A 16,142-nucleotide genomic window follows, 5' to 3' on the forward strand; every position below is an offset into this window, starting at 1 on the left:
TATACTAAATAATTACTCATGGTTTATCTGAAATTAAAATTTAACCAGGTATCCTATATTTTTATTTACTAAATATGTCAACTGTACCTGAGGAGCAAAATCATTCCTGGTTGAGAACAACTGGTGTAGAGAAATGTCAGACTATTTTTTTTTTTTTTTTAATGTTAGACATTTCTATAAGTTGATCTTATTCCTGAGAACCTTGCTGAATTTTATTATTAATTATAATGAGTTCTTTGCTCTATTGGTTTTTCTATGTAGATAATCCTACAATAATAGCAGTTTCATCTCTTCTTTTCCCTTCCAAGTAGCTAAACCTGCTTTTTTTTTCTTTAAATATTTTCTTTTCTTACAGTAATGGTTAGGATCTCCAGTTCCAAGTCATACAATAGAAGTCACAGGGCATTTTGGTCCCATTTCCAATCTTAAAGGGAATGTGCCTAAATGTTCTCTATAAGAAAAACGTTTGCTGTAGGTTTTTTTTTGTAGCAATTTAAGGGTTGTTTTCCATTTTTAGTATCTTAGTCTGTTCAGGTTGCTCCAACAAAATGCCACAAATCTGTAACTTATAAATAGCAGAAATTTATTTTTCAAAGCTTTGGAGGCTGGGAAATCCAAGATCAAGACACTGGCAGATTTGGTGCTTGTTCATAGAAGGCATCTCCTCCCTTCATCCTTACATGTTGGATGAAGAAACTGTGGTCTTTTTGGCCCCTTATAAGGGCACTAATCCCATGTATGAGGGTTTCACCTCATAACTTAATCACCTCCAAAAGAACCTACTTCCTAAAACCATCACATTGGAAATTAGGTTTCAATCTATGAATTTTGGGGGTCACAAACATTCATTCTATAGAACTCGGTTTGCTAAGATTTTTAATTATAAAAAATAGCTGTTGAACTTTATTAAATGGTTTTTCTGCATCTATTGAAATAAATGTACATTTTTCCTTGTTTATTTTTTACTGTGATGAATAATATGAATGCATTCTCTGATAAGTCTTCCTTATTTATTTATTTTATTTTTTATTTTTTTGAGACAGAGTTTCTCTTATTGCCCAGGCTGGAGTGCAATGGTGTGATCTTGGCTCACCGCAACCTCCACCTCCCAGGTTCAAGCGATTCTCCTGCCTCGGCCTCCCTAATAGCTGGGATTACAGGCATGTGCCACCACGCCCAGCTAATTTTGTATTTTTAGTAGAGACGGGGTTTCTCCATGTTGGTCAGGCTGGTTTCGAACTCCGATTTCAGGTGATTTGCCCGCCTTGGCCTTCCAAAGTGCTGGGATTACAGGCATGAGCCATTGCACCCGGCCGATAAGTCTTCCTTATATTGCTGGGATAAACCATATCTATTGTTTACTACATTGTTGGATTAGTTCAGTTAATATTTTATTTGTTATTTTTGCAGACTTATTAGTCTGTTTTCATGCTGCTGATAAAGACATACCCCAGACTGGGAAGATAAAGAGGTTTAATTGGACTTACAGTTTCACGTGGCTGGGAAGCCTCAGAATCATGATGGGAGGCAAAAGGCACTTCTCACATGGTGGCAGCAAGAGAAAATGAAGAAGAAGCAAAAGCAGAAACCCCAGATAAACCCATCAGATCTGGTGAGACTTATTCACTAGAACAAGAATAGCATGGGAAAGACTGGCCCCATGATTCAATTATCTCCCCTGAGTCCCTCCCACAACATGTGGGAATTCTGAGAGATACAATTCAAGCTGAGATTTGGGTGGGGACACAGCCAAACCATATCATTTTTGTCCCTGGCCCCTCCAAATCCCATGTCCTAACTTTTCAAAACCAATCATGCCTTCCCAACAGTCCCCCAAAGTCTTAACTCAAAAGTCCACAGTCCAAAGTCTCATCTGAGACAAGGCAAGTCCCTTCTGCCTATGAGTTGTAAAATCAAAAGCAAGTGAGTTACTTCCTAGATACAATAGGGGTACAGGTATTGGGAAATACAGCCTTTCTAAATGGGAGAAATTGTCCAAAACAAAGGGGTTACAGGGCCCATGCAAGTCCAAAATCCAGTGGGGCAGTCAAATTTTAAAGCTCCAAAATGATCTTCTTTGACTCCAGGTCTCACATTCAGGTTATGGTGATGCAAGAGATGGGCTCCTATGGTCTCGGGTAGCTCCACCCCTGTGGCTTTGCAGGGTACAGTCTCCCTCCTGGCTGCTTTCATGGGCTGGCATTGAGTGTCTGTGGCTTTTCCAGGTGCATGGTGCAAGCTGTTGGTGCATCTACTATTCTGGGGTCTGGAGGACAGTGGCCCTCTTCTCACAGCTCCACTAGGCAGTGCCCCAACAGGGACTCTGTGTGGGGGCTCCAACCCCACATTTCCCTTCCACACTGCCCTAGCAGAGGTTCTCCGTGAGGGCACTGCCTCTGCAGCAAACTTTTGCCTGGGCATCCAGGCATTTCCATACACCTTCTGAAATCTAGGCAGAGGTTCCTAAACCTCAATTCTTGACTTCTGTGCACCCGCAGGCTCAACACCACATGGAAGCTGCCAAGGCTTGGGGCTTCTACCCTCTGAAGCCACAGCCCAAGCTATATGTTGGCCACTTTCAGCCACGGCTGGAGCGGCTGGGACACAGGGCACTAAGTACTAGGCTGCACACAGTATGGAGACACTTGGCCCAGTCTCTGAAACCACTTTTTCCTTCAGGGCCTCTGGGCCGGTGGGAGGGGCTGCCGTGAAGTTCTCTGACATGGCCTGGAAACATTTTTCTCCACGGTCTTGGGGATTAACATTAGGTTCCTTGCTACTTATGCAAATTTCTGCAGCTGGTTTGAATTTCTCCCCAGAAAAAATGGGTTTTTCTTTTCTATCGCATAGTCAGGTTGCAAATTTTCCGAACTCTTATGCTCTGTTTCCCTTATAAAACTGAATGCCTTTAACATTACCCAAGTCACATCTAGAATTCTGCTTAGAAATTTCTCCGGCCAGGTACCCTAAATCATCTTTCTCAAGTTCAAAGTTTCACAAATCTCTAGGGCAGGGGCAAAATGCCACCCGTCTCTTTGCTAAAACACAACAAAAGTCCCCTTTACTCCAGTTCCCAACAAGTTCCTCATCTCCATCTGAGACCACCTCAGCTTGGACCTTACTATCCCTATCGCTATCAGCATTTTGGGCAATGCCATTCAGCAAGTCTCTAGGAAGTCCCAAACTTTTCCACTTTTCCTTGTCTTCTTCTGAGCCCTTCAAACTGTTCTAATCTCTGCCTGTTACTCAGTTCCAAAGTGACTTCCACATTTTCAGGTATCTTTTTAGCAATACCCCACTCCTGGTATTTCTTCCCCATTGGGAAGGAAAAGTGGTTTAATTGGACTTACAGTTTCACATGGCTGGGGAGGCCTCAGAATAACGGCAGGAGGGAAAAGGCACTTCTTACATGGTAAGAAAAAATGAGGAGGAAGCGCCTGGGTGCAGTGGCTCATGCCTGTAATCCCAACACTTCAACACTTTGGGAGGCTGAGGTGACTGGATCATGAGGTCAGGAGTTTGAGACCAGCCTGGCCAATATGGTGAAACCCTGTCTCTACTAAAAATACAAAAATCAGCTGGGCATGGTGGTGGGTGCCTGTAATCCTAGCTACTCAGGAGGCTGAGGCAGGAGAATTGCTTGAACCTGGGAGGCGGAGGTTGCAGTGAGCCGAGATTGAGCCACTGTACTCCAGCCTGGCTGACAAAGCAAGACTTTGTCTCAAAAAAAAAAAAAAAAAAAAAGGAAGAAGCAAAAGCAGAAATTCCTGATAAGCCCATCAGATCATCAGATTTTGTGAGACTTATTCACCATCATGAGAATAGCACAGGAAAGACTGACCCCCATGATTTAATTACCTTTCCCTGGGGCCCTCCTACAACATGTGGGAATTCTGGGAGATACAATTCAATTTGAGATTTGGGTGGGGACACAGTCAATATCGCTTATTCAGAAATACAATGAGCCTGTAATTTTTGCGTGTGTGTATTGGCCCAATCTAGTTTTGAATCAGGATTATATTAGCTTCAAAAAAGGCTGGACAATTTTCTCTCTTTTTTCACTTGCTGGAACAATTTGTGAGATAAAAAAAATCTGTCTCTTGAAAGTTGGGTAGAGCACATTTGTAAAGCTATCTGGGCTTTAGGGAGAGGAGCTATGATTAGCATTTCAGTTTCTTTAATGCTTGTTAGTCTATTCAAGTATACTATCTCTTGGCATTTCATATTTCCCCACAAAGTTATCTATAATATCTAAAGTTTCACATTGTTCAGTATACAGTTGTCCATAATACTCTAAAAACTTTTTTTTTCTAGAAAATTTCAAATACATTCAAAAGTGGATTAATATACCTCTGGTGCTTCAGCAGTTACGGATTCAGGGCCAATCTTGTTTCCTCTAGAGCCCCACCTGCATCCCCTCATAATTCTTTCAAGTAAATCTCTGACATTATATAATGACACCTGAAAATTGAAATTTACTCCGGTAAAAATCTTCAAAAGACAAAGACTCTTTTTCAACCTGTTCACAATGTCATTAACCTCCTCCCCAGATAATAATTTATCAACATCAAGAAACCCCCAATTAGTGTTTAAACTTCCAATTTTCTCACGAATATCTTTTTTCTTTTTCTTTTTTGGCGGGGGAGATAACCTTGTCATTTGAATCAGAATCCAAAGTTTACACATTGCACTTGGCAGACCTGCCTTTTAATTTCTCATAACCTCTGTTTCTCTTCAGCTTTCCATTTTCCTCCCAGTTTCCCATGATTGCATCTCTAGTTTGACACGTTCCCTTGTCCTCTGAATTCCTGTAAGTTGGTAGTTAAATCTCAATCTGATACAGAAGGACTGGGCTCCCAGCTAAACCTCATCCCTAAGCCAGAAACCACGGCCCTAAGTGAAAACAGGTGATCCTGTTTTTCCACGCAAATGTTGCCTTTTTGGCCTGCCCCACCCCTATCCTGTGTCCCTAAAAGACTTCAGCTGGCAGAGCAACGCAAGCGGCTGAGCGGCGGGCAGAGAAGCAACTGAGTGTCAGAGACAATGGATAGATGCAGCTGACCAGACGGTGCAGCTTTGGAGAGGGACCTGGCCGGAGACTGCCGGGCTTCAGGGGAAGATCACCTTCCCATCTCCATTCCAAGCCTTCCTTTCCGCTGAGAGCCACCTACCGCTCAATACAGTCTTCCGCATTCATCACCTTTCAAACAGTTCGTGTGAGCTGATTCTTCCTGGACGCCAAACGAGAATCTAGGTGCCAAGAGGGCAGGGGCTACCACCCTGACTCTCCACTGAGCTGGTTGGCACTTGGCCGTCCCTGGACGGCAGAGCTGAAAGACAGCTGGTTGTAACATGCTTGTACACTGCTGTGTAGCATGCATAGAGCCTGATCCCTCCAGAGAGGAGCGACCTGCGGGTTCTAGGGTTCCTTTGCTCAGGTTCCTGCACCCGCTTGCTCTTATGTTCCCTCATGCGAGGAGTGGCCAGTGACGTGCTGAGTGAAAGGAGCCACTCCAGTTTCTGCCCATGAAGCGGGTCAAAGGAACTATCCCGTCTCAAATCCATGATCAGGTTTAGGTTTGATAATTTGACAACGCCACTTCAGAAGGGTTACTGCAATTACATTATTCTTGGATCTTTGTTGTGCTCTAATTGTTTTCCTCCCTTTTTCATTGTAGGTTTTTATCTATTTGCAATTTCATTTTCTCTTTTTCTTTTCTTTCTTTCTTTCTTTTTTTTTTTGAGACAGACTCTCACTCTATTGCCCAGGCTGGAGTGCAATGGTGCGATCTCGGCTCACTCTAACCTCCGCCTCCCGGGTTCAAGCGATTCTCCCGCCTCAGCCTCTGGAGTAGCTGGGATTACAGGCGCGCACAACCAGGCCCAGCTGGTTTCACCGTATTGGACAGGCTGGTCTTGAACTTCTGACCTTGTGATCCGCCTGCCTTGACCTCCCAAAGCTGGGATTACAGGCGTGAGCCACCGTGCCTGGCCTTTCTCACTTTTTCTTGATCAGTCTTGCCAGAATTTTATTTCATTAATCTTTTCAAATAATTAGCTTTTGAGTTGGTCATTTTTTCCTTCTCCACTCTGATTTTTGTCTTTCTTTACTTATTTTTCCTTCTTTTTCCTTGGATCTATTGCTCTTATTCCAGCTTCTTGAATTTACAGTTTTACTTGTGTTTGAAGTTGTGATTTCCCTTTATCTACTGCTGTAAGTCCTACACATTTTGATACATTGCCATTTCATTGACACTCTAAGTAACTAGCAATTTGCTATACTATTTTTTTTTACCTTTTAAAATATATTCTCTTAGTTTCCAGTAATATGTTTTTATAAACTATTCCTTTGTTATTTCTAATTTTTTGGCATTCTGGTCTGAGAACATGATCTGTATGACATTGATTCTTTGGAATTTATCAAGTAATCCTCTATGACCTGTATATAGACAATGTCATAACCCTTATATATGTGCTTGAAAGCTGTGCTTTCTGTGGTGTTGAGCATAGAATTAGAAGGCGAGGGGGAGAGACAAGCACAGAGGCAGATATATATTCCACAGCATTCACAGATGTTATTTCTGGGATGGGAAAATTACAGGTGATTTTTATTTTCTTCTTGGACAGCAGTAGTCTTTACTTGCCTATGATTCCAAACATGTTTGAAAACAATGTCAGAGATTTCACAGGCCTCCCACTGCCCTGGGTGGGTAAGAGCAATGGTGTGGACAAGAGGGAACATTTGCCATTGCCCATCATCTGGGTGGTTCACCTGACCTTCTGGGCCTGCCATCCTGCTCTATGAAATAAGGATATTTGGCTGGGTGCGGTGGCTCACACCTGTAATCCCAGCACTTTGGGAGGCTGAGGTGGGTGGATCACTTAGGGCCAGGAGTTTGAGACCAGCCTGGCCAACATGGTGAAACCCCATCTCTATTAAAAGTACGAAAAATGGCTGGACATGGTGACACACGCCTGTAATCCCAGCTACTCAGGAGGCTGAGGCAGGAGAATCACTTAAACCCAGGAGATAGAGGTTGCGGTGGGCCGAGATCGTGCCACTGCACTCCAGCCTGGGCGACTGAGCAAGACTCCATCTCAAAAATAAAAATAATAAAAAAAGGATATCTAAGCTCCTACTTAACTTGAACATTTGTATTCTGTTATTCATAAGCTCCATCTGCTGCTGGCATGAATACCTGAAAATCCTAGGACTGTGGGATGTGGTCCAGGCTCTCAGGTGTCAGCATTGCAGGGAATCCCACAAACATCCCTAGAGGGAGTGCAGAATCTTATGCACGAAGGGGCTGGGGTGAGGCCTTTGTCATAGTATTATCTAGAGAGGGTGTGGCCTTTCCCCTTCTTTCATTTTGGGATAAGCGTGTTTTATTCTCCCACTGCACTCTGTTTTCCAGGCTGCAACCCCATTTCCAGGGAAAGCAGACAAGAAGTGCCAGTCAGAGCATTGATGTAAATGGGAATCAGTATCCTTGGCAGTGTCTGGACTTCAAGGCTGCTGAGCGACAAGTGTGTGTTTTGTTTTATTAAATGTTTTCCTTTTTATTTTTATTTTTATTTTATTTTATTTTTTTTTTGAGACGGAGTCTCGCTCTGCCACCCAGGCTGGAGTGCAGTGGCCGGATCTCAGCTCACTGCAAGCTCCGCCTCCTGGATTTAGGCCATTCTCCTGCCTCAGCCTCCCAAGTAGCTGTGACTACAGGCGGCCGCCACGTCGCCCGGCTAGTTTTTTGTATTTTTTAGTAGAGACGGGGTTTCACCGTGTTAGCCAGGATGGTCTCGATCTCCTGACCTCGTGATCCGCCCGTCTCGGCCTCCCAAAGTGCTGGGATTACAGGCTTGAGCCACCGCGCCCGGCCAATGTTTTCCTTTTTAATAAGCAGTGGAAAATGTCAGGAACACCTGCAGTTGCCTGCTGACCCTGGGACTGGGGTAGGGGATGCAGCACTCAGCCTCCAATTGTGTTTTTCTTCTCTAATAGCTCAGTTGTGCCAGGAATGTACTTGCTTTGGCGCTCCAGAATCAACCTAGGGAACCAGCTCCGCCTTCTATACAAGCAGAATTCTACCTCTAACAGGACCCGGCGACCACTTCTTTGGCAACTTTCTATACATTTTTAAGCCTCTGATGTTTTAAGCCCCTAAGGCCATTTACCTATGCTTCACAGGATGAAAATATCAGGAAAATGGTTTTTGCATGTTTATTATTTGGTTTATACACATTATGCATGAAGCAAGTATGAAATTGCTACACAAACACTGGGATGCAAGAAATGTCATACTGCTGAAATCAGATTAGATCTAGTTCTGAGCCCTCTCTCACCAGGGGATCAGATGTTCCAAATCAGGTATTCCCCAGGATGGAGCAAGAGTCCCTGGGGGATGACACAGGCCAGAGCCACCTGAGAAAGAGCCTCCAGTCTTCAGCCTATTGTGGTCCCCTGATTTCTGAGCCCAAGTGGCCTCTTAGAGGGCTCCCAGTGACTGCCAGTCAGCTGCGACCCCTGTGCTGGGGTATCTACTCCACTTCGCACCAGATGCTGAACCGGACCCTGATGAGAGATAGCACCCCTGGAGGCAGCACTGGGCACTACACGTGGCAAATGACCTATCTCTGAGCCATCAGCAGCTCCGCCTCAGAGGCGCCTTCGTGTGGAACCATCCCAGCGTTTACATCCTGATTATCCTCTCCTAAAACTCCAATGTAGGCACCCCTCAAAGACAGGAGGCTGCTCCAGGCTTAGACACTGGCTGGATCTCTTTCATTTAGATCCCTCCAAACAAGCAGATTCGTTTAAAGTCCTGTGTGTTTTCTCTGTTTCCTAAGGTATAGACAACATAGCAAGGGTGGAGGAGCTGGAGGAGAGGAAGCGGAAGTTGCTAGGAAGGCTTGTCCATCCCAGAGGGTGGGCACGGGAAGCAGAGGTGAGGGTGGTGAGGTGTGGGGGGAGCAGGCAGGGTTTGTCAGGACACTGTCCATACCCACTGACTCCTGTCACCTCCAGTGCCTTTGGGCCCCCTTCTGCATAGATCACCCTCGAACGCCTGAATCTTCAGCCAGAGTGAGCTGATTATCTTAAAAAGATGGGCAGACTTCTCGAGGTAAGCAGTCCACACTGGACAGTCTAAACGAAAAGCTGCAATTGCTTAGGTTTATTGTAAAGCAGTAATTTAAACGCTCTCACTGAATGCTGTGGTGGCAGTGGAGATTGGGCTGGTTGTGAAGGTACATGTTCTGAAATATGCACCTAGACATCCCCTGGCCTTTTGCTGGGATGCTTCCACGGCCTTGCTCAGCTTTGCTTGGCATCTAGCCAAATACAGAGACTTCTGGGTTCTCTTGTCTTCTATTTATGGAAGCCCCTGGGTGCTTATCCCTCTCCTTCACATTGTTCATCTTTATATCATTGTCCATTCCTGCTCTCTGGAATAAATACTCTTGCTTATGATTTAGTGATGAATCCTGGCTTGTCTGCAGATTGGACGAGGTATACTTTTGTAGACGACTAGGAAGGAACATTTACATTGGAGAGTCTGGGACAGGGGAGGGCTCCATAATATTTCCGGTTGGTAATGCCTCACCAGGCAGAGTGAACTCAGGGGTCAACACCACCTCCTCCAAAGACTAAATAAGAAGTCTGTAGGCCCCTCACCGTCCTAAGCCAGCTGCCTAAAGTCCACTGTTTCTGAGCAGAGGCCACCTTAAACAGGAAGCGCCCAGTCCCTTGTCTTTTAGCTCTGGTATCTGCCCTATTTAAGGCTAATGGGAAGCTCACCTCACATGACACGTGACTTCATTAGTCAGTGCTGCAAGCACCCCTCCCTGGAGGACCTAACCTTTTACTCCTCTCTTCCTCTCAACCCTTCCCTTGTGCCTCCTGGAACCCCACCATTAGCAAATTACCCCAGATGTTCAACCTTCTCTCCACGTGTACCCTTTTCTCTCTTGCCTGAATACACTCACTCATTCATTCAGTTATTTAACAAACATTGGATGAACCATTACTGGACCACTGTTTTAGATGCTGGGGATACAGCAGTGAACAAAACACACAAGCCTCTGCCCTGCATCCTAGGAGTGAGAGAATGAACATGTAACGTGTGTTACGTCACGTGTGCTTAGTGCTATAAAGAACAATATAGCAGGGTAAGCGGCTAGAGAATGATGGTGTGGGGCAGTGTGGCTATCCCATACCGAGTGAAGAAAGGTCTTTCTGAAACAGTGAAAATGGAATCGAAACCTTAGGAGGTGAGGGAGAGCCACGTGGCTATGTGGGGGAGGAGAGCTTTTGAAGCAGAGGGAGTGGCAAAACCTGTTGAGGAACAGAAAGGGCCAGTGTGGCGGGGCACAGTCAGCACATGGGAGAGTGAGGAAAATGGGCAGGAAGAGAGAGAAAGGCCTTACAAACCGCTGGGACATGTTTGGAGTCTTGTTTTTTCTTTTTTCTTTTTTTTGAGACAGGGAGGGTCTCACTCTGTTGCTTAGGCTGCAGTGCAGTGATGCAAACATGGCTCGCTACAGCCTTGACCTCCTAGGCTGAGGCAATCCTCCTGCCCCAGCCTCCCATGTAGCTGGGACTACAAGCATGCAAAACCATACCCAACTGATCTTTTGGTACTTTGTAGAAATGGGATTTTGCCATGTTGCCTAAGCTGGTCTCGAACTTCTGGGCTGAAGTGTTCTGCTTCCCTCGGCCTCCCAAAGTGCTGGGATTACGGGGGTGAGCCACTATGCTTGGCCAACTTTTGGATTTTAAGTGAAATGAGTAGTCACTGGAAATGGTTTTGAGCAAAAGAGTGCCAAGGTCTGAGTTAAATTTTAAAAAGTGCACATTAGCTGCCATGGAGACAACAGGGAGACACAGAAAAACCAGTCATGAGGCGACTGTGAAGGCCAGGTGAGAGATGATAGACCAGGGAGTGGTGGCGTCAGCCGTAAGAAGTGGTCAGGGTCTGGGTGTGTTTTGAAGATGAAACCAATAGATTTGCTGATAGAATAGATATATGTGTGAAGGAAAGAGAGACTCAAGGCTGACTCCGAGGTTTTTGTCTCCATTCCATGACTGAATGGAGCTGCCATCTACAGACATGGGGAAAACTGAAAGCAGTATAAGTTCTGAGAGGAAAATCAAGAGACTTCTTTTGAACCAACCTAGGAGCAGCAGTGACCCGAGCACCCGATTGTGGGCTTGAACACCGTTTGCCAGGTTTGCGGATCCACAGTCTGGGGCAGAACATGGACCGGATGTCTTGGAGCTTCTTGAAGTACCAGAGAGCAAGGAAACCATCAAAGACGATTAGGGTCCTGTCAACAGTACTCAGTAGCCAACTAGGAGGGGCTCCCGCTTGCTGAAAATGGGATAATGCGAGCATCAAAAGGATAAAACCACAGTGGATGGAAACATCATCAAATGTGTTTGGTCCATGAATTTATGGTGATACTAACATTGGTCTCGTAATTGATATCTTTTGGAGAATGACAGGGAATCAATTCATTATTTTAAAAACTAGTTAAAAATGGAAAGAACAACCATTTTGTACTGCCTTTCCTGTACAAACTTTACCTCAGGGTAACCAAATAGTAGATGAGGGGACATTTCTTTGCATGAGGGGATCCCAGTTAATGAATGAAGAAGAATGATAGGTTTTGAATGTCACCATCTGGCAATCTTCATGAGGTAATAGGCCCAGACAGTGAACGTAAACTTCTCTAAATATGGCAAAAAGAGAGAAAAACAGACAATATATGCCTCTTGATGGGAGACCACACCATCACCTCTAGAATCCAAACACCAATTTGCAGATACTAGAGCAGGGGGTGGGACATGTTAGACTATAGCATGGGGTGCATTCAGGAAAATCCGAGGTAAGGAAAAGTCTCTAGATCCTTGTTTCAGCAAACAAATTGAAAAGAAAAAAGAGATGGAGAGAGAACATATAGATTAAAAGAGATATAAAAGATATAACATGCATTGCACTGGGAGGGCCTTATTTGGATTCTCAATCAAGCTTACAAAAAATTATGAGACAATGAGAAATTTGAACACTGACTGGATATCAGAGATGTTAAGATTTTTTAAATGAATGTAATAATGGTGTGATAATTATGTTTAGAAATGAGGCCTTATCTTTTTGAGATGTAAACTGAAATATATACAGATAAAATGATCCAACATCTATAGGACTGGCTTCAAAATAATTCAGGCCAAAGGGAAAAGAGACAAGATTGACCATGAGTTAGCAATTGCTGAACCTGTGTGATGAGTATGCGGGGATTCACTATACCAGCCCGGCTTTCTATTTTTGTGGATGTTAGAAATTCCCTATCACAAGAAGCAAAAAAAAAAAAAAAAAAAAGAGAAAGGATAAAAAAGGAAAATAAAGAAAGAAAGGAGAAGGGTGGCAAGGAAGAAAGAAGGGAGGGAGGAAGAAAGGAAAGCAAGGAGAAACTTTTGTGTGTGTTAAGTTTGTGCTGCTAGGTGTTGCATAGGTAGTTGAGTCATGGAGGGACTAAAGTTTAGGAGAGTATTAAGGTAGAGTTGAACATTACGGAGTCTTAAATTGATAAATGTATTAAAATCACAGAACTGTGTGAGATCACCTTAAAAATGAATATGAGTAAGAGAAAGAGATTTAGTATGGCTAAATCTTGGAGATTTTGGGGATTTCCAAAATTAAGAGGTACGAAAGAAGAGGCAGAAAAGGTGCCATGCGGATGCAACTAGAATGGGAGGAGAGAAGAAAGGGGTTTTTTGGGGACCGATGTGTTGGACACCATGTCATCAAGGAGAGGGGCACGCGTCACCCTCTGTGTCAAATGTGGGCAGGGTGGAGTGGATGTGGCTGAGGGCTGACCAGGGCATTAGGCAGAGAGGAGGTAAGTGTTGACCTGGACCAGGGAAGTTTTGGGGAACTGCGGGGAGAAACCCTGGTGTGGATTCCTGAAGGCAGAGATGGAGATGAGAGCCATGAGCATTGTTGGGTCTTTGGGGGTGTTTGGAATAAAGATCAGCAGAGAAATGAGATAGAGGTGTGGGTGGGATGTGAGGCCAATGGGGTTTTTTTGTCTTTAAAGAGATGAGGGAAATTACAGCATACTTTATTCTGATGGAAGTGATGAAGGTAGAGGGAGAGAAAAAGAGAGAGAAAGCACGAGAGAGAGGGAGTGAGAGAGAGACGGAGAGAGAACAGTGATCAGTGATGATGTGAGAGGCGGACAATTGCTAGCCAGATATCCTGGATCACCCAGTGGGCCTGAAACAAGTTTGCAATCAGGTCAACTCTGATACATTTGGTGTTAGGACACATATATTTCACAGTCAGAGGCCTGAATACCATGCCCAGGGTCCCCCTAGGGACTTCATGGATGTGCTGATGCAGCCTTGATGCTCATGTGGCTATTCTGAATCCATGTCCACAGTGAGGGGATGGGCTGGGCCCCCAGGTGTGTGGCTCACAAGCCAGCACAGGCAGTGTCAGCCCAGCTGAGCTTGCTTGGAACCATTTTCTTGAGCAACTTGTACATGTTCTTAGTAAATCCCTCACCTTTCACTCACTGGGTGGCACTGAGAAACTGCTGATGCCTTCCCGTTCCAATGGGAGCATGTGCCTGCTGTTTCCAGCAGGATCCTGACAGCTCTGGCTGTGCTCTTGCTCTTCCACTCCTTGTGGCTGCCCATTGCTGAGGACAAAATGGTGAGGTGAGGCCAGACCACACACTGGGGAAGGGCCAGCTTTTGGTGCTGGGGCCTGTGCTGAGGTCAGGCTCTGCAGGGGCAGGAGGGCGAGATGCTGCTGCTAGGTCTGAGGATGAGACCAGAGGCAAGGCTGAGGTGGAGCTGGGAACAGAGCAGGTGCTGGATGGAACAGCTGGAGAGTGCTGGTTGCTTGATCAACGCAATGTCTCTCCCCACAAACATTTCCCTGCAGTAAGTCTCATTTTATTTCCACCATGTTAATAATAAGAAGAAGCCTGGTAGCCTCTTGGGTACCAATCACAAGGATCACCACCAGACTGAGACATACTTCCCAGGTGTCTGCATGTGGTTTCTTCAGCACACAGAACGGAGCTCTGAGGGCTTCCCCCAGCTGCTGCCCATAGCCATATCCCACAGGGAGGGCCTTCAGTGCGAAGTGTGGAGCAGTCACTCCAGTTTCCCACACTCTGGTATTAGCTCTGGCTCAGGTCACCCGCCAGCTCTTCATTCCCCAAGTGATCTGTGTCCCACTACATCCTTTCAAAATGCCTCATGGCACACTGAGAGGTGCCCTGGACAGAGGGTCCAGAGAGTTACAGTTTACTTCAAGCTCTGCACTGACCAGCCTTGGGCCTCACTTCTTCACGTTTGACACATTTTTGTTCTAAGCATTGGAGATGCTGTAGGGACAAAAGAAAATCCTGCCTGCATAAAATGTATATTCTGGTGGGGAAACAGATATTAAGCAAATTCAATCAAATATATAATGTGCCAGACAGTGACAAGGTCTATGAAGAGAAATAAAACAGGATAGGGGGCAGGGACATGTGAGTGGAGTGTGTGTGTGTATGTGTGTGATTTTACATAAAGTGATCAGGGAAGGCTTCTAGGAGGAGATATTTGAGCAGAGGCCTGAAGGAGAAAGGCATATGGTTACCTGGGGAGAGCATTCCAGGGAGAAGAAACAGTGGGTGCAAAGGCCTTGAGGCTGAGCACGCTCGATGTCCCAGGAAGAACACGCTCGATGTCCCAGGAAGAATTGTGGCTGGACAAGAGGGAATGAAGAGGAAGCTGGCAGGAGATTAGTTTCCAGAAGTGGGGACAAAGTGGGCAGGTTGTGTAGCATCATGGGTCACTGGAAGGTCTCTGGCTTTCACACTCAGTCACATGGGAAATATTAGGGGGGTTTGAGCAGTGGAGTTACAAGTTTAAAAGAATTGCTCTGGTGCTGTGTGGAGAACAGGCTGTAGGGGGTAGGAGGAGTCAAGGGCAGGAGCCAGGGGTCCAGTAAAAGCTATTGTAATTACCCAGGTGAAAGATGTTGGTGCTTTGGAGGAGCTGTAGAAGAGGTCAGATTTCTGGATAATTTTGGAAAGTCAGACAAGGTTTGCTGGTGGATTGCAAGTGCAAATAGGGGGGCAAAAAAGGAGTTGAGCATGATGTGGTCATCATTAGAATTGTTCACAAATATTTTGGTTGTTTTCTTTTTTTTTTTTGAGATGGAGTCTTGCTCTGTTGTCCAGGCTGGAGTGCAGTGGCACAATCTCGGCTCACTGCAACCTCCACCTCCCAGGTTCAAGCAATTCTCTGCCTCAGCCTCTTGAGTAGCCAGTATTACAGGTGCCCATCACCAAGCCCAGCTCATTTTTGTATTTTTATTAGAGATGGGGTTTCACCATGTTGGCCAGGCTGGTCTCGAATTCCTGACCTCGTGATCTGCCCGCCTCGGCCTCCCAAAGCGCTGGGATTATAGGCGTGAGCCACCATGCCCAACTGGTTGTTTTCTTTTTTGGGCACTTGGTAAGTTTGTGCTTCCAACCCTCCTTTAAGTTAGGTGTGGCCATATGACTTGTTTTGGACAATAAAATGTAAGCAGAAGAGGTGCATGGGGCTTCTGGGCAGAAGCATTTCACTGCAAGTGCAAGACCCTGCAACATGCCCCTTCTTCTGTCTCAAAAAACATGGAAACATTTTGTCAAGATACAGCCTTAGTCCCTCAGTGAAACTGATGAGTGGAGTCTCCTGTCAACTCAGCCTGGACATCAGCAAAAACATGAACATTTGTGGTGTTAAGACCCTGAGATTTTTGGGGTTCTTTGCTACGGAAGCATCACCTAATTTATATTGACAAATACAGATAACATGATGATGAAAGCATTTATTCTGAACAAAAGATTAGAGTTTTCATTTCCTGAGATGGAAAAGGCTGTGGCAGCAAATGGGAGGAACAGGTTTGAAGGGGGAGGATTAGGAATTTGCTTTTGGACATGCTACGTGTGAACGCATTACGCATCCATGTGCAGATGTTGAGTCGGCTTTTGGGGATGTATGGGTCTGAAGTTCAGAGGAGAGTTCAGGCTGCAAAGAATGCATTCGGAGTTGTAAACGTGAGGCCAGTCAGGATCACAAGGAAGTGAGTGTCAGTAGA

The 16,142-nt window shown here is 45.2% G+C and overlaps 1 long non-coding RNA gene across 1 annotated transcript in view; it reads left to right on the forward strand.

Annotated features, from left to right (window-relative positions):
* The first annotated feature begins 5,169 nt into the window (after positions 1-5,169).
* LOC117062077 overlaps positions 5,170-16,142 on the forward strand; it is a 32,273-nt gene continuing 21,300 nt past the window's right edge. The window contains exon 1 of the long non-coding RNA XR_004428204.1: positions 5,170-5,210. This is a non-coding gene — a long non-coding RNA (uncharacterized LOC117062077). The remainder of the gene's footprint in view (positions 5,211-16,142) is intronic.

Source organism: Trachypithecus francoisi, unplaced genomic scaffold (assembly GCF_009764315.1).
Source record: "Trachypithecus francoisi isolate TF-2019V2 unplaced genomic scaffold, Tfra_2.0 Lachesis_group17, whole genome shotgun sequence".
Classification (NCBI taxonomy): domain Eukaryota; kingdom Metazoa; phylum Chordata; class Mammalia; order Primates; family Cercopithecidae; genus Trachypithecus; species Trachypithecus francoisi.